Here is a 17,926-nt window from a genome sequence, read left to right as displayed (position 1 = left end):
GGAACTTTAAACGTTAATAACTTTGCAACGAAGCCTCCATCAACTAATTGGTATTCTTGATTTTCGTTTTATTTTGGCCTCTAGTATCGCTCATTTAAATTTTTCCCAGGGGTGGCCGAACACACTGTATATAGATCTGATGATTGTAACAGCCGCAAGAATACATCTTCCATTGTTTTTGTACGAGAACATTTTCGTGAAAAATCTTTCCGAAAGCTTTTAATATATTTGTGGCTGTGTTCTTGTGCTTCTTCAGGCATTTGTCCAATCGGTAACAATGCGGAACTTATTATTTCTGGGCCGTACATTAAAATTTTGTGCACTGAAGTTGGCATGTAGTACCACGGATATAGTTCTACGCATCTTGTTGCCACTTCAACAGCGTACTTTTTAAATTCATCCAAATTTATATCGTGACCATTTGAAATTGTTTACAGTATTGCGAAAAAACTTAATTAAATCTTCATCGACTCCAGAAGTATGAACGCGTGGGCCACGGTCGTCACGTCGGCCAAGTCTGCCAGCGGGAGGAGCCCACATCCGCCCCACGCTGCGGTAAATTGAACCATCTCTCGACCGTGCGCCTTACAGCCTTGTCCACCTCCGCCAGTGCAGTCTTCCTCACGCTGGCACCCCGCAGCATGAAGTCCAACCGTGGAATTATAACCGAACGTAAGGTTTCCACCTTCTGCCACGGGGCTAATAGAGAGAGGTCCACCGCCCCCAAGTCCCCCAGCACGTCCCGGATCGTAGACTAGGGCGCTGGTCGATCCGAATTCCAGTGGCCACGCCCAGGTGTTGATAGGCATCCCCGTCTCCGAGCGCTGGAACCAGTCCCTCGTTGAGGCCAAACTCGGTCCGAGCCACCACGTCGCTCCCGAGGACGTGTAGCGTAGCACACTTGCCCGGGTTAAACGTGAGGCCCAGATCTCGAGCCGTGGCCTCCGTTGCACCCAATAGCCGACCCATGCTTTCGGGGGACGTCGCAATCAGCGCGATATCGTCCGCATAAGCCAGGGTTGCTACCCTAAGACCCGCCATCTCGTACCCGGCCCCCGACTCCGTGGCCTGACGGACACAGGTTCGATTGCCAGGTTAAGGAGTATTAGGCTCAGGGGGCAGCCCTGCCTCACTTCCCGACCGCATAGGGATCCTACCGGTGTATCCTTCGGCAGTACGGACCCTCGTCATGCAATCGGTGTATAAGCACCGGACTCCTCATACGGCAGGAAGCCCTTCTATGCCGGGGAGAGCCGTCGATTTTGTACGGCCCAGCGGGTGAGACGGTCTGCCATCACGGCGGCGAACAGTTTGGGGACGACGTCACCCATAGCGATGGGACGCCAGTTGCTGAGGTCATCCCTTACACCTTTCTTGTACAACAAGATGGTGTTGGACTCCTTCCACAGGGAGGGAATCGACTCCACCCGACGACACGCATTGTATGCCACCGTCAGGACCTCGGCACCCGGATCGGCCCCCCTCAGGTCGGCGTAGGTGATACCATCCGGTCCAGGGGATGATTTCTTCATCCTCCTGAGCCGGTTGGACATCTCGGCCGCCCCGAAGGGCCTCTCCAGGGCTTCATTGGTACCCTCCTCCGGCTGGTCGTGGTGGAGCGCCGGGAAGTGTTCCGAGCGATCCCGAGCCGCATAAATTGAATTGAAGTGCCCTTGGATGATGTCCTTGGGTACCTGGCAGTACGGAGATTGCACGGCTAGCACCTCCTGCACTGCCCGTTTGCTGGATTCGCGTTGCTTCCTGGACCTGTTCCGTCCGTGTCAGAGGAGCCCCGGTCGCTCCGTTGCAACTGGCGTCCCCCCGGGGACGCACCCCCAAACTGTCCGCCACCTCCGGCCTCCCCCCCCCCCCGGTGATTCTTGCGCCCCCCCCCTTCTACGAGCAGAACACCTCGAACCAAAGAACTCCGCCACAAGGGTGGCAAGGGCCTCTGAGCCCTCCGCTGTTTCCACCGCCTCCGCGACAGCGACGATTCGCGCCCTTTCGGACGCTTCCTCGGCGCTGCCGCGTCGGCGGGGGGCAGCCACCGGCGTCTGCTCGCCCCGGGGGGGCCTGCGCCCTCTCCCTGGACGCTCCATGATTGCGTCGGGGTCGCGCACCGGCCCATGCCTGAGCCCCACGCACGCCCGCTGTGTCCGCCTACCTCCGGTCACCATCGGGTCACAACGTGTGGACGCTCCCGGGTTGGACGCACTCCCGCGCCCCCTCGTCGCCGTCTGCCTCCGAATCACGACGGCGTCTCTCCTAACAGCCGCAGGGGTCGCACCACTCGGGGCCGGAATCCTTCTAAAAACAGAGCCCCGGTTTGACCCGGGGGTATTAGTTGGACTGCCCCGGCTCGCGTCTTTTAAGTTAAAATTAAGATTAGAATTGAAATCCCTTTGCGGGTCGTCAGATATATTAAAATTTATCGGGCTGGTAGCCCTATCACAGTACCTTTTGCCGTTATCTTTGGTGTTGGTGTCTAAACAACTAATATTATTATCACTAACTGGGCCATGGTCAATGTTTCTGCCCCGTTCCGCCTCCACGGAGGAACCGACCATTCCTGCGCTGCCGGGGGGCGTTACTCTTCTCTCCGTGGCTCCCTGTCCCCCCGGCACGGGGGTTCGCAGCCCAGCCCTCTTCCTTCTCCCCGACGGCGTCAGTGCCGTGTGTTACGCAGATGACACACTGGTGCTGGCCGTCGGGGATCAGTGGGGGAGGGCCAAGCGCCTCGCCGAGGTGGGGACGCAACGCGTCGTCGACCGGATCAGGGGGATGGGGATGACGGTGGCGGTCCATAAGACCGAGGTTATAGCGTTCCATTCACCTCGGCAGGATCCGCCACCCCCTCTGATCCGGGTGGGTGGGGCTAATATCGAGGTGAAGCCCCGGATGAGGTATCTGGGACTGATCCTCGATAGCCACTGGCGCTTGGAGGTGCATTTCCGCTGCCTGATTCCCCGGTTGGAGAGGATGGTCTCGGCTTTAGGTCGGATCCTCCCCAACCTGGGGGGCCCGGCGGGACGAGTTCGCCGCCTCTATGTGGCAATGGTTCAGTCGGTGGTCCTATACGGGGCCCCCGTCTGGGCGGACGACCTGGCGGCCTCCCGGTGCAGCATGACGATGCTGCGTCGGGTGCAGAGGCGGATGGCGCTGAGGGTCGTCCGCGGCTACCGGACCGTGTCGCATGACGCGGCGGCGGTTCTTGCGGGGATGCCGACCATGGATCTTCTCGCGCGGTCGCACGCGATGATGTATCGTCATCGTGTCGACTGTCGCGCGGGAGTGGGGGCGGTCCCGGGAGAGCAGGAACCTGCTTAGGGTGATTTGAAGCGCCAGGCCCGGCAGTTCGTGGTGCTCGCGTGGCAGGAGCGGTTGGCCCTGCCAACCACGGGACAACGGACAGTCGGGGCTGTTCGGCCACTCCTGAGTGAGTGGCTGGACAGAGGTCATGGAAGCCTTACTTACCGGATGGCACAGGTATTTTCCGGGCATGGCAGCTTCGGAAGATACCTGTGCCGGATAGGGAAGGAACCAACGGCGCGTTGCTGCCATTGTGACGCCGAGCAGGACACGGCTGATCATACCCTCCAGGTATGCCCAGCGTGGGAGGGGGAGCGCCGTGTCCTGGTCGGCGTCATAGGGCGGGAAGTCTTGCTGCCGGGTGTGGTGCGCGCCATGCTCGGCAGCGAGAGGAAGTGGAGGGCCGTGGCCTCCTTCTGCGAGGACGTCGCCCAGGCGCCAGGCGTCGCGGGCGGCGGCCTTTCCGCGACGGATGACCCTGGCTGGGAGGGGGGCCCTGAGGGGAGCCTCCTCCCGCCAAGCGGCGATGGGTCCGGCCCACGGAGAGGCACCCTCGGTGGCCTGGAGCGGCCATGAGCCGAGGGGTAGAAACGGGGTCGCAGGCGGTTGCGAGTTGGGGCTCGCAGCCGCCAATAAACGCGGCCCCGGGACGGATGCCGGCGGGAAGGAGTGGCTCCGTCCTGCAGCTATGAGACAGAGTGTCTACCGGGGGGACCGTTTGCCCCCCCCCCCCCCCCGGGGATGGGCGCAAAGCGCGGGCGCGGGGAGGATACCGGAAGAATGCTTCAAGCGATTCCCGGTATCCTCCCAAATCGTGCGGAAGGGTCACCGTGGGGTTTTTAGTGGGCAGGTCCCGCGCCCGTCATTCTACGGACGCGGGGAATCCCACACACCCCTCCCGCCTCTCTCCAAAGAGGTGGGAGGGAGTCTTTCGAAGATTTTCCCCACGACAAAAAAAAAAAAAAAAAAGCCCTCTTCCTTCCTCTTCTGGGGGCCGCCACTGTCCTGTCTACCCTCGGCGACGACGACGACGGAGCCGCAGTCGCTTCCTCAACTTCGTCCTCTCCCGACGACGACTCTTCGATGGCCGGGAGTCTCCTCCTCCCACTTCTTGTCGTCCTCACCCCTGGGAAGACGGGGGCGGTGGTAATGCCCCCCTCCATTGACCTCTCGGGCGGGAGGGACATGGCCCGGGCGCTTCTTCCTCTCCTTGGGGTGGGGCATCCTAGCGCCGCCGGAGAAGTCGTCGGCGGCGTCCTCCTCCCGGCCGCGACTGGTTCCACCGCCTGGGGGGTGCCGCGGATCCTCCTACTGCGCCGTAATGTACCCGGGGTCTGCTGAGGGGGCTCGGTGGTGGCTCTCCTGGCTCGCGCCCTCGTCCTGGGCGCGAGTGCCGGCGGCGAGGTGGAATTGCCGCCGGCTGTCCCCCTCGGTGATGGAGTTGGGCCCCGGGTGGGCGGTGGTGTCACGACCGGTGCGGGTATTGACCCCCGCACCACCGAGGTCGTCGTCGTGGTCGTCGTGATCGTCGTTGTCGTCGTCGTCGTGGCCGCCGTGGATGTTACGACCACCGGGGCAATCCTACCGGCCGACGACAGATTGCCGGAGTTGGTCTGGGTTAGTTGTCCGGCGGGGGGGGGGCGGCTGGGTGGTGGTGGTCCCCCCCACTGTCGTCGGTCCGGCCGGCGAGGGCGTCTTGGGCGTTGTCCTCTTCGTTTCCCTCGCCGTGGCTGTCGTCGTTACCCCGGTGGTGGCGGCCGGTGGCCCCCGGGTGACCTCCGCGAAGGTGGTGGTCGGAGTCACCCTTCTGCTGCACCCCCTCGGTGCAGCCGTTGCGGGCTCGGGCTGCGACCCGCTGCGTCTGGCGGCGACGGTAACAAAGTTCTTCAGTGTGGCGGTGGCGGGCTTCTTTCCCGCCACCGTCGCCGCCGTTGTCCTCCGCCCTGTCGTTGTCCTCGCCGTCGTCGTTGTGGGGGCGGAGGACTTTGACTTACCGCGGGAGGTCGACGCCGCCACCGCTGGCACGTTTCTTCTCGCGCATGGCGGCTCGCCTCCTCGCGTGGTCGATCGATCCGTTTCGGCGGATCGCGGGGCCTCGCTTCTCGCGCCCTCGCGGAGGGAGCCCGTCCCCCCCGCGGGTCCGCTGGCCGGGGATGCAGATGCGTCGCCCGGGGCGGCCGATGGTGCACCAGCGGCAGGAGGATTCGGTGCACCATTCGCGTGGCTTGCAGCGTGATGCTGCTTCACCTTCTTCAGTGCATAAGCACTGTTGTCGGTGAAGCCGCAATCACCGCATACAAACCTACGCGTAATACCCGAATGGTGAAGTTTAAGGTGTTTACCTAAATCCTCGTGCCGCTGGTACACCGCCGCTCCCCTTCGCAGCGCCGTAGTCCCTCGATGGCAGTAGGGACAGATAAATTGGTCGGGGAACGGGAACTTAACGATTACCTCGTTTCCTCGGGCGACGCATCCGGATCCTTCGGCCATGCCTAAAACTTAGAAAATAAAACGAAAAACAGAGAGAGAGCAAAGGAAGAGTCAAAGTGTATATAGAAAGTCAGAATAAAAGTTAAAAGTTAAAAGTTAAAAGTCAAAAGTCAAGAGTTAAAAGATCAATAAATAAATAAATAAATAAAATACTTAAAATCTGATTTTTGTGTAGTTATTGAGCCAATCCCGGCGGCACTGCAATGCCAGGCTGACTCGCGACAGAGGTGGAGCAAGCTCCATCTGCTCCGTCAATTTCCAAAAATCAGATTAATATTCTGACTCCCCGATGGGGAGTGTATCAGATATTAAGCTGATAAGAACAGATAAAAGCAGTTTTATTTCAATAAATGTTTCCCCGGGGCGGAGCCCCGGAGATCAGGTACAGAGTATACATGTATATAGCATTATATGACATAATTATTATAATTTTAAAGGGCGCAGGGACAGTCCCCCTGCGCCCTTATCGTCGTAACACTTTCGCGTTTAATTTTCGCACTGGGCGTCCAACTGGTATGTGCAAGTGGTAGTCCATTTTGGCTTCTTCCTTGTCAGGTCATCATGTGGATTTTAACCGTATATATTCACATAAATAACAGATAAATAAATAAATAAATAAATAAATAAGTAACAACAAGGAACAGAAATAACAATATAAAAGAGTACAGCAATTTGACGGTGTATAGGGCCGTAAAAGGAACGAAAAGAAGTATCAGTGAGCAGAACAAAGAAAAGAAGAGAAAAGAAAGAAGTATAAATATATATAGAATGAAATAGCATAAAATGGACTAGAATAAAGAATAACGAGATCGAATCCGGACTAGCATCCCGGTAGGATAAAATTAGGTCAAAAAGGTAAAAGAAAAATAAAAGAGCGTAGTATATAAAACACTTTGTGCTGCTAGTGGCCAGATGGAACGCCCACTACTCGTCTTCTCGAGCTCGGGGCAGTCCGCTGGTGCTATTATTTCCGGCCCCTTGACCCCCACGGTCCTCTTGCACGCTAGTCAATCTTCTTGACGCCACCGCGTTCTCGTCAGCTTCGGGCGCCGCGGTCGGAGCGGGGTACTGCCGGATCCCAGAGACGTGTTCCACGTAAATGTCCCTGGACCAGGCTATGGTCTCTGATACCATGAGCCGTCTCATGGTCCTCGCGTAGAACCGTGAGACGCGCAGCGTTTTCAGGAGGGACTCGTTGTCCGGGTGCCCGGCGCCCAGGGCCCCGACGATGAACGCGTCCACATGGACGGTGTAGCCGCGCCGGCGGAGAGCACACGCTATAGGCGCGTATTATCGCAATTTCTCCGCCTTGGCGTCTTCGAAGGCCATGAAGGTGTTTTCGAATGGCACGGCCACATCGACCAGGTGGACGGTCCGTGACGGCTCGTGCGTCACGACTATGTCAGGACGCAAGGCCGCCAGTTCGTCGGGGACACCCGGGACACGTCGGTCAACCCGGAGGTCGCCCGGAAGACGGGTCGCCCTCGCGAGCCTGCGGACCAAGCCGTGGTGCCGGAGCTGGCGAGCCGCCGAGTGAACGCCGCAGTGCCCGAGCACGTGAGGAAGGCTCTCGAGCTTAAACCCGCATCGCCGACATCGTTTAACGCCCTCCCCCCAAAGGATTGCTCCATTGAGTGGGAGGACATCAAGGCGCGCGCGATGGATAAAGCGCCAGTCGGCGAAGCGAGTAAATGACCCCCCACGCATGAAGTGATTACTCACCGCATGGCGGGAGGTCACGCCGAAAACCTTCCCCTGGTCAGGATTCCGGACCAGTGTCATTTTGTAGTGCTCAGCCACTGCCGCCCTCATCCGGCGGATTATCTCCGCCTTCGCTCCTGGTGACACCACGACCGGTTCGCCCCGCGAGGCGATCTCCACCGAGAGCTCGGCCCGACCATCGTCCCACTTCCACCGAAAACCGAAACGCGCCGCCGACCTGAGCGCGGCGGACCGCACCCGCGACCAGAATGAGGCACATCCGCTGGTTGGCCACGCGAAGTCCCCGGTCAAACGACCCGACAGGTACTCCGCGAGGTCCCCCTCTGTCGGAGGCCGACGCAGCTTGTCCCGCGCCGCTGTATCAAGGGATGCCCTTGCCAGTGATGCAACGACCGGGTCCCGTGCGTTCAGAAGCCTGAACGCATGGGCCACGGTCGTCACATCAGACAGGTCAGCCAGGGGGAGGAGTCCGCATCCTCCCCACGACGGGGGGATGTAAACTACCTCCGCACTGGCCCGCTGTGGCAAATTGAGCCATCCCTTGACCACGCGCCTGACAGCCTTGTCTACCTCCGCCAGTGCCGACTTCCTCACGCTGGCGCCCCGTAGCAGGAAATCCACCCGTGGAATTATAACCGATCTTAGGGTTTCCACCTTCTGCCACGGAGCTAGCAGGGAGCGGTCCACCGCTCCCAGGTCCCTCAGCACATCCCGGATCGTGGAGTAGGGCGTCTGGTCGATCCGAACCCCGGTGGGAATGCCCAGGTGCTCATAGGCGTCTCCGTCTCCGAGCGCTGGAACGGGTCCCTCGTTGAGGCCAAACTCGGTCCGGGCCACCGCGCCGCTTCCAAGGACGTGCAGCGTCGCGCACTTCCCCGGATTGAACGCGAGGCCCAGACTCCGCGCCGTGGCCTCTGCTGCAACCAGTAGCCCTCTCATGCCCTCGGGGGACGTCGCGATCAATGCGATATCATCCGCGTAAGCCAGGGCTGCTACCTTAAAGCCCGCCATCTCGTACCCGGCCCTCGACTCCGCGGCTTGACGAACCACGGGTTCGATTGCCAGGTTAAAGAGTATAGGGCTCAAGGGGCAGCCCTGTCTTACTCCCGACTGCATGGGGATCCTATCAGTGAATCCTTCGGCAGTACGGACCCTCGTCGTGCAATCGGTGTATAGACACCGGACGAGGTTGACGATCGCGTGGGGGGCACCGGCACCGGCCAGCGCGTTTAAGATGTCGGCGTGGGGGACCGAACCAAAAGCATTGGAAAGGTCCAGCCACGCAACCACCAACTCCCTCCGCCGTCGCTTCGCGTCGATAAGGGCCTCCCGCAGCACGAAGTTGTGCTCAAGGCACCCCTCGTACGGCAGAAAGCCCTTTTGTGCCGGGGAGAGCCGTCGATTTTGGACGGCCCAGCGGGTAAGGCGGTCGGCCATCACGGCCGCGAAGAGCTTGGGGATTACGTCACCCATGGCGATGGGACGCCAGTTGCTGAGGTCATCCCTCTCACCTTTCTTGTAAATCAAGATGGTATTTGACTCCTTCCACAGGGAGGGAATCAACTCCACCCGACGGCACGCATTGTATGCCGCCGTCAGGACCTCGGCTCCCGGATCGGCCCCCCTCAGGTCGGCGTAGGTGATTCCATCCGGTCCGGGGGATGATTTTTTCATCCTCCGGAGGCGGTTGAACACCTCGGCCGACCCGAAGGGCCTCTCCAGTGCCTCATTGGTTCCTTCCTCCGGCTGGTCGTGGTGGAGCGCCGGGAAGTGTTCCGAACGGTCCCGAGCCGCATATATAGAACTAAAGTGCCCTTGGACAATGTCCTTGGGCACTTGGCAGTGCGGAGATTGCTCGGCTAGCACCTCCTGCACTGCCCGCTTGCGGTTCGTTCGGAACAGACGCTGTATTCGCGTGGCTTCCCGGACGTGTTCCGTCCGTGTGAAAGGAGCCCCGGTCGCTCCGTTGCAACTGGCATCCCCTCGGGGACGCACCCCCAAACTCTCCGCCGCATCCGGCCTTCCTCCTCCCCCCCCAGTGGCCCTTGCGGCACCCCCCCTTCCACGAGCAGAACGCCTCGAACCAAAGAAGTCCGCCACAAGGGCGGCAAGGGCCTCTAAGCCCTCCGCTGTCTCCACCGCCTCTGCAGCCGCGACGATTCGCGCCCTTTCGGACGCTTCCTCGGCGCCGCCGCGTCGGCGGGGGGCAGCCATTGGCGTCCGCTCGCTCCGGGTGGGACCGCGCCCTCTCCCTGGACGCTCCACGATTGCATCAGGATTCCGCTCCGGCCCATGTCTGAGCCCCCCACACGTCCGCTGCGTCCGCTTACCTCCGGTCACCGTCGGGTCACTCCGTGCGCACGTTCCTGGGTCGACACCACTCCCTCTCCCCCTCGTCGCCGTCTGCCTCCGGTCCACGGCGGCGTTTCCTCTACTGACCGCAGGGGTTGCACCACTCGGGGCCGCGGTCCTTCTACAAACAGAGCCCCGGTTTGACCCGGGGGCATTAGTCGGACTGCCCCGGCTCGCGTCGGTTATATTACGATTTAACATCCCTTGCTGGTCGTCCGAAATAAAATTGCTATTAAAATTTATAGGGCTCGTGGCCCTGTCACAGTACCTTTTTATACTGCTAAAATCTTTAGTCTTGTTGTTAAAATCAGTATTATAATTGTTACCCTTATTACTAGTTGGGCCCTGGTCCGTATTTCGGCCCCGTTCCGCCTCCACGGAGGGACCGACCATTCCCGCGCTGCCGGGGGGCATTACTCCTTCCTCTGTTGCATCCTGCTCCCCCGGCACGGGGGTCTGCAGCCCAGCCCTCTTCCTTCCTCTTCTGGGGGCCGCCACTATCCAATCTTCATTCGGTGGCGACGACGACGGGGCCGCTGTCGTTGCCTCCTCTCCTGACGACGACTCCTCGATGGCCGGGAGTCTCTTCCTCCTCCCTCTTCTTGTCGTCCCCACCCCTGGGGATGTGGGGGCGGTGGTATTGCCCCCTTTCGTCCCCCTCCCGGGCGGGAGGGACACGGCCCGGGCGCTTCTTCCTCTCCTTGGGGTGGGGCATCCTAGCGCCGCCGGAGATGTCGTCGGCGGTGTCCTTCTCCCGGCCGCGACTGGTACCACCGCCTGGGGAGTGCCGCGAATCCTCCTGCCTCGTCGTGGTGTACCCGGGGTCTGCTGGGGGGGCTCGGTGGCGGCTCTCCTGGCTCGCGCCCTCGTCCTGGGCGCGAGTGCCGGCGGCGAGGTGGAATTGCCGCCGGCTGTCCCCCTCGGCGATGGAGTTGGACCCCGGGTAGGCGGTGGTGTCACGACCGGTGCGGGTATTGACCCCCGCACCACCGAGGTCGTCGTCGTGGTCGTCGTGATCGTCGTCGTCGTCGTCGTCGTGGCCGCCGTGGATGTTACGACCACCGGGGCAATCCTACCGGCCGACGACAGATTGCCGGAGTTGGTCTGGGTTAGTTGTCCGGCGGGGGGGGGGGGGCGGCTGGGTGGTGGTGGTCCCCCCCACTGTCGTCGGTCCGGCCGGCGAGGGCGTCTTGGGCGTTGTCCTCTTCGTTTCCCTCGCCGTGGCTGTCGTCGTTACCCCGGTGGTGGCGGCCGGTGGCCCCCGGGTGACCTCCGCGAAGGTGGTGGTCGGGGTCACCCTTCTGCTGCACCCCCTCGGTGCAGCCGTTGCGGGCTCGGGCTGCGACCCACTGCGTCTGGCGGCGACGGTAACAAAGTTCTTCAGTGTGGCGGTGGCGGGCTTCTTTCCCGCCACCGTCGCCGCCGTTGTCCTCCGCCCTGTCGTTGTCCTCGCCGTCGTCGTTGTGGGGGCGGAGGACTTTGACTTACCGCGGGAGGTCGACGCCGCCACTGCTGGCACGTATCTTCTCGCGCATGGCGGCTCGCCTCCTCGCGTGGTCGATCGATCCGTTTCGGCGGATCGCGGGGCCTCGCTTCTCGCGCCCTCGCGGAGGGAGCCCGTCCCCCCCGCGGGTCCGCTGGCCGGGGATGCAGATGCGTCGCCCGGGGCGGCCGATGGTGCACCAGCGGCAGGAGGATTCGGTGCACCATTCGCGTGGCTTGCAGCGTGATGCTGCTTCACCTTCTTCAGTGCATAAGCACTGTTGTCGGTGAAGCCGCAATCACCGCATACAAACCTACGCGTAATACCCGAATGGTGAAGTTTAAGGTGTTTACCTAAATCCTCGTGCCGCTGGTACACCGCCGCTCCCCTTCGCAGCGCCGTAGTCCCTCGATGGCAGTAGGGACAGATAAATTGGTCGGGGAACGGGAACTTAACGATTACCTCGTTTCCTCGGGCGACGCATCCGGATCCTTCGGCCATGCCTAAAACTTAGAAAATAAAACGAAAAACAGAGAGAGAGCAAAAGGAAGAGTCAAAGTGTATATAGAAAGTTAAAAGTTAAAAGTTAAAAGTTAAAAGTTAAAAGTCAAAAGTCAAAAGTTAAAAGATCATTAAATAAATAAATAAATAAAATACTTAAAATCTGATTTTCGTGTAGTTATTGAGCCAATCCTGGCGGCACTGCAATGCCAGGCTGACTCGCGACAGAGGTGGAGCAAGCTCCAACTGCTCCGTCAATTTCCAAAAATCAGATTAATATTCTGACTCCCCGATGGGGAGTGTATCAGATATTAAGCTGATAAGAACAGATAAAAGCAGTTTTATTTCAATAAATGTTTCCCCGGGGCGAAGCCCCGGGGATCAGGTACAGAGTATACACTTTGATCTTAGCCATAAGGCCGAGAAGCGATCTCACTGTCGTCTTTAAAATACTACAATGTATGTTTGGCGGCTGGTCTGCCAATGGCTTACAGAACCAAGGTTTCTTGCGCAGGCGTGAATTGTTGTTATTGAGGGCTTAGTTATTTCTTGCTTTCGTAATGACCAGTCGAAATTGGGAGGACCATCGCTAGAAATTAATAATATTCGCTTATGCCCCATTAGTAAACGACGTGTTATAAAGCTATAGTTTGCGTCAATACATATAATGTTAACACTTGAAATTTTCAAATTCTGTTTGAAATCATTTAAAAGGTATGAAAGATAATAGAAAAACGGTATATGATATTGAAAGCTCAGTTTATCTTTTATAAAAAACATACATTTTTTTTACTAATAATTTAACAATAAGCAAACATATAATGCAAAGAACAAAAAATTTCCCTTTTCCTTGAGTCGATATAAAATTAACATCTATAGTTATTAATAACAATTTTTCCTTTTTTTTGTGAAATTATTATTTTGTTGAATGTCCGCTGTTTTCTACATATTCGGTCAATCTGTTTCTCACAGATTGGACCAATGGAGATGTATAATTTGCTAAAATTTGATTCTATTCTTCTAAAATGATATTCCTGAGAGTTTCTTTCAACGTCATCTCTTTTTTTCGTATTTTTCAATCCAGATAATCTCATGGAAAATCTATGCTATTAAGATCTGGGGATTGCGGAGAATGTTTTAATTGTTTTAGTGTCCTGTAAAAAAGCCATTCCTTTTCCATGCGTGATGTATGCTTCGGATTGTTGTCACTTTAAAATGTCCCTGTTCTTGATAAATTCAATTTCGCAACGGAAGGCTCTAAGTTTCTCCGCAATATTTCAACGTAATTCTCCTTTTTCGTTGTATCTTCAATGAACACGAGATTTCCAACCACGGAAGCAGCCACACACCCCCAGACCATCACAGATCCCCCTCCATGTTTGACTGTATGGACTATGTTCCGTTCCTTCAAAGCACTATTTTTACTTCTCCATACTTTCGGTGGTTTTCTGTCTTGATCAATTTCGAATTTACTCTCATCACTGAAGAGAACATCATTCCCGAAAGTTGCATTATATTTGAGGTGGTCTTTAGCATATTGTAACCGTTTCTTCCTCGGAACTCTCCCAAATAACCCTGCTCTATTCAGTGTTCCACGGATTGTACTTGCACTAACCGTTTCTTTCTTTAGATTACTCAGTTCTTATGCTATTTTTACAGAACTGGGAAAAGGATTTTCTTTTACTTCTTTACAAATTTGCCTCACATCACTCTCATTGAGTTTTTTCGGTCGCCGTTTATAATTAATATTACTTAATAATCCGAGATTATTATATTTGTCAATGATCTTTTTCACAGCCACATGGCTTCTTTGCACAACTTTAGCAATTTCTCTTAAGGACTGTCTATTTATATGCATTTCGATTATTATTTGATGCTCTTCAACAGTTGTTTGTTTACCCATTTCGAGATTATACAAATAGGATCTCCTTCTGTTGTTTTGCCATGGAAACAAGACACGGTGATTTCCTAAGATCATATTAGTAAACAGTGATGCCAACATAACCAGAAATTGTTACAATAGTTATAACTATGTACATAACAGCAGGGGTGTTAACTTTATATTGACTCAAGAAAAAGGGACTTTTTTTGCTCTTTGCATTATGTTTAACACACGGCTCGGCATAATGCTGTACAATATTCAGTATAGCCGTACCGAGGCTAGTGCTATTGGCTAGAGTTCGAGTACGAGTTCGGTACAAGCAGTGCGACGCGAACCGCTTATCGATCGAAATATTGAAATTTTGATCGACGCGGTTCTATACGTCCAAATTATTCGATTGAGATTCCGTCGAATAATACATGAGGATACCAACGCCCAAAAGTCTGTTTCTTCGGATGGGTAATTTCCAACCGATAATTACAGCGGGCGAAACCCCGGAAAAATTATACCGTACTCAAATCGCTGTTTAAAGCGCTTACGAAGCACGGAGAAACAAAGGAGATTCCCTCGACCTCTGTGCGAAACAAAGGTGGAGGATGATCCAAAATCCTCTTCTACCCCCGACCTGGAGGCGGAATTACACCCACATAGGGGCCTTCTGGCGTATACCCTGGATGGAATCACCATCCTCCAAGGTGGAGGCCAGGATGACACCCACATAGGGGCCTTTTGGCGTATTCCCTGGGTGGTATCGCTGTCCTCCAGGGTCGAATCTGAAAATGGGAAGAATCGAGGTAAAATTTCCGGGCAAAGACAGGCACGTACATGTAGTTAAAACTATACACGGCCAAGTTTACCATCACACGTCTGTGTAAATTGCTCGAGGAAGAGTTGGTAACGACAACAAACGACGACGCTATCGGGACATACGAAATCCCGAATTCCGCTGACAAAGACAGAAGGAAGTGAGAACGACCGTTGGACACAAAAACGGTGTTGATCCACATTCCGCATGTCTCTGGTGATAATACGGACAGAGGGGAACCATACCCTACCATCCCGTCAAAGATTAAGGAAGGGAGCGATTCGTGAAACTCGCGAGATCCTGAGCTTTAAAAGCAGGATCAGCAGGCCGAATCGTTTCAGTTCCTAATCAATCACCAGGCGATAATGTCAAGCGACGATAGTGCAGAAACGGTCGTACATGCAACCGGGTTGGACCGAGTCATGGAGGCCCAATTCGGGCGACTCCTCCAGCTCGGGGAGGTATTTTCTCCGAGGTCGAAGGAGGCCGTGAAGAAGACGGCGGAAAAAGAGGCGCCGTCCGCAACGCCGCCGGCATCCACCTCCACCGCCCCTGCTGAACAGCCTCCAGAAGCCTCCACGGAAGCCCAATCCCTACCACCGTACGAGGTCAGATTAGGGCCGGAGGTTTTTTATATACCGCCTGAGGTGCCGTGGACAACCAGACGGTACTAGTGTCCAGCTCCAGGAGGGAGCTTCCACATGAAGTGGGCGCAAAACGGACGCATGCTCAGCTGCAACTTCTGGCCATCGAGAAGCCCAAAGCCGACCATGCAAGACACCGAGCCACAACACGCGCCGCCAGCACCGCCGCTTACGAAGGCGGCGATGAAGTGGACGGGGGCCCAAGGCAGCGCACACACCCGCCGCCGCAACGAGCAGCGACGGAGGGCAGCTGCGGAGGCTAGAGCTTCCCGGGCAAGGACCCAGCCGCAGCCGCGACCGCAGCCGCAGCTGTACGGGAGTGCGGCCAACCCAAACGTGGTGGCCCAGGCCGTCCTCGCCTCCCTGCAAATCCTGCAGGGCCAGCAGATTGGCGATCCAACACCGAAGTAAGTAACTTAATTTTGTACTAATTAAGTGAAGAAAATTTCCTCTCTCGGTTTATTAATCGCAAAGAGACCGCGAATTACCGCTCCTATTGTTTATTGCACGGACCGTGCAAGGGGGGGCGGTATGTTTAAATATCGCGTTAATTCGACAATCGAAAAACGTCGGTTAAACCATCGCGTGATCGATAGAAAAACGGGCCATTTCTTGTACAGTGTTGTTCCTTGTTTACGCGACATTCCAGAGGCTTCTCTGAGGCGTAATACGTTCCAGGAACAATACCGCATAGAAAAACTCCGAATTTACTTTCGATAACAGTCTCGCGATCGGCCCAGTAACGGTTCCAAGAGAACGAAGAGAGGATACGATATTAATAAGAGATAGACAACGAAAATCAGACAGCGCCGCGAGACGACAATTTTCCCTCTCGTGGCCGCGATTAGGAATGTCTGTCTCTTCACACACTCGCTATTTGGTTCTCGAAGAGAGCGGACCTCAAACGCCGACCTCGTCTGAAGACGAAGACCGATTCTCGACAGGTTAGTTTTGTCTAACTTGTCGTAAAATCACGTGGACGAAGTTGCACGGAATTGAGACTGCAGCGGATTAGAAATAATCCTGCCTTGAGTCGAAATATTCCGGCCATACGTTCACGTGCAGAAATCGGTCACCGCGTCGAATGAACCATTTTGGGAAGTAATAAAATCGAACTGATTTTCTTTTCACTAAATTACAAAGAAACCGATGGCTGAAAGTTACCAAGATTACACTCTTATAGTGATTGGTTACAGCCATCGGTAGTAAATAAACACGTACCGCCACAGTCAGCGGTCGTGTAAAAGTGGAAAGGATTAAAATCAGATTGATTATCTTTCCAAAGATTTAAATAGCAACCGGTGGCTGAAAAATACCGAGCTTACACTTTTATAGTGATTGGTTACAGCCATCGGTGCGGGGTAAACACGTACCGCTTTAGTAAGTGGTCGTGTAGGAGGTTTCGAGAAAATTTCTAGATCCTCCCATGATTATTACACGGTGCTAAAATCATCCAATAGGGGCCTTCTGGCGTATACCCTGGATGACATCAGCGTTCCCCGACCTGGAGGCGGGATTACACCCACATAGGGGCCTTCTGGCATATACCCTGGGCGGAATCACCGTCCTCCGGGGTGGAGGCCAGGATCACACCCACATAGGGGCCTTTTGGCGTATTCCCTAGGTGGTATCGCTGTCCTCCAGGGTCGAATCAGAGCTTGGGATAACACCCCCGTAGGGGCCTTATTGGCACATTCCCTGGGTAAAACCCCAGCTGGTGTTCGAACTGCTCGAGCGTGGTTTCCTGATCGTCAGTGTGTACGGACAGTCGACGTAGAGCGACGCTCAAAGGACACCGTGGTGTAAGCACCTTAATAATCAGTCGCTTCTGCGCAGTTAAGGGGCTGCACCACACCGGTCCCGTACTGACCAGAGGACGGTGAAAAGTCGCGGAGCGGACAATATTCGGAGCCTTACAACCTCCGTCTGTTGTTCACTCCAGTAATAATCAAACTCTGCACTCAAGGGAAAATCGAGATTAGAATCTCGCCTTCCCATACTGCAATCGAACATTTCTCAATCATACGAGAAACGTTCCTTAATGCAGTCCACTAACACAGTTGTGTATCGCTGTGTAAGAGTCCCGCTCCTGTTTACCGTAAACGGAGTAAGGAGCGTGTGGATTAGAGCGAGTCAGACAATGCAACGAGCGTTGTCAGGTATTAACCGCCGGATTTCGGTATTTCTTTTGGTTGCAGAAGACCGAGACGAGAACCGTAGGGGCCGACGGCGATGCAGGTTTTTTTCCCGAGCCATCAGCTCGGGGTTTTTTCCTGCACTTTTAACATACCAAAGATTCTAATTTAATTTCAATTTTTCTTTCACATTTCCTTCATTTGTTTTGTTTTTAAGTTTAATTTTATTTTTAAATAAACGACCTAGTCCGAATTGGACTAGGTGAAGGAAATATTCAGTGTACAACTCACTTTCCCACACAATTCCAATCCCTCGAAATTCGGACTCCACGTTAAAGGGTGAGAGATCAGGTCACGGGAGAAAACCCCCAATGACCGACTAGCACCTATTTTAACAGTATGATTTCGTTTAATTTTTCCTTTCTAGAAAAAATAGGAGAAAAGTTTATTTGATCTTAATCCTTCTTAAGATTTATATAAATCGTTTTAAAAATTTTGTACAAATAATGTATATGTATCAAAATAATTATAAAACTACAAGACGTATAATCGTCATGATCCAAAAGCTGATTACGCTCAAAATCCAATCAGACCTTGAAACGA

The 17,926-nt window shown here is 55.2% G+C and overlaps 2 pseudogenes; both read right to left on the bottom strand.

Annotated features, from left to right (window-relative positions):
* Positions 1–5,972: 5,972 nt before the first annotated feature.
* LOC143349230 (U2 spliceosomal RNA) lies at positions 5,973–6,153 on the bottom strand (annotated as a pseudogene).
* A 5,880-nt stretch (positions 6,154–12,033) lies between these two features.
* LOC143349234 (U2 spliceosomal RNA) lies at positions 12,034–12,288 on the bottom strand (annotated as a pseudogene).
* Between the last annotated feature and the right edge of the window lie 5,638 nt (positions 12,289–17,926).

Source organism: Colletes latitarsis, chromosome 12 (genome assembly GCF_051014445.1).
Source record: "Colletes latitarsis isolate SP2378_abdomen chromosome 12, iyColLati1, whole genome shotgun sequence".
In the NCBI taxonomy this organism is placed as follows: domain Eukaryota; kingdom Metazoa; phylum Arthropoda; class Insecta; order Hymenoptera; family Colletidae; genus Colletes; species Colletes latitarsis.
The sequence above is the reverse complement of the archived record's forward strand: the minus strand, read 5'-3'. Positions and strand labels throughout refer to the sequence as shown.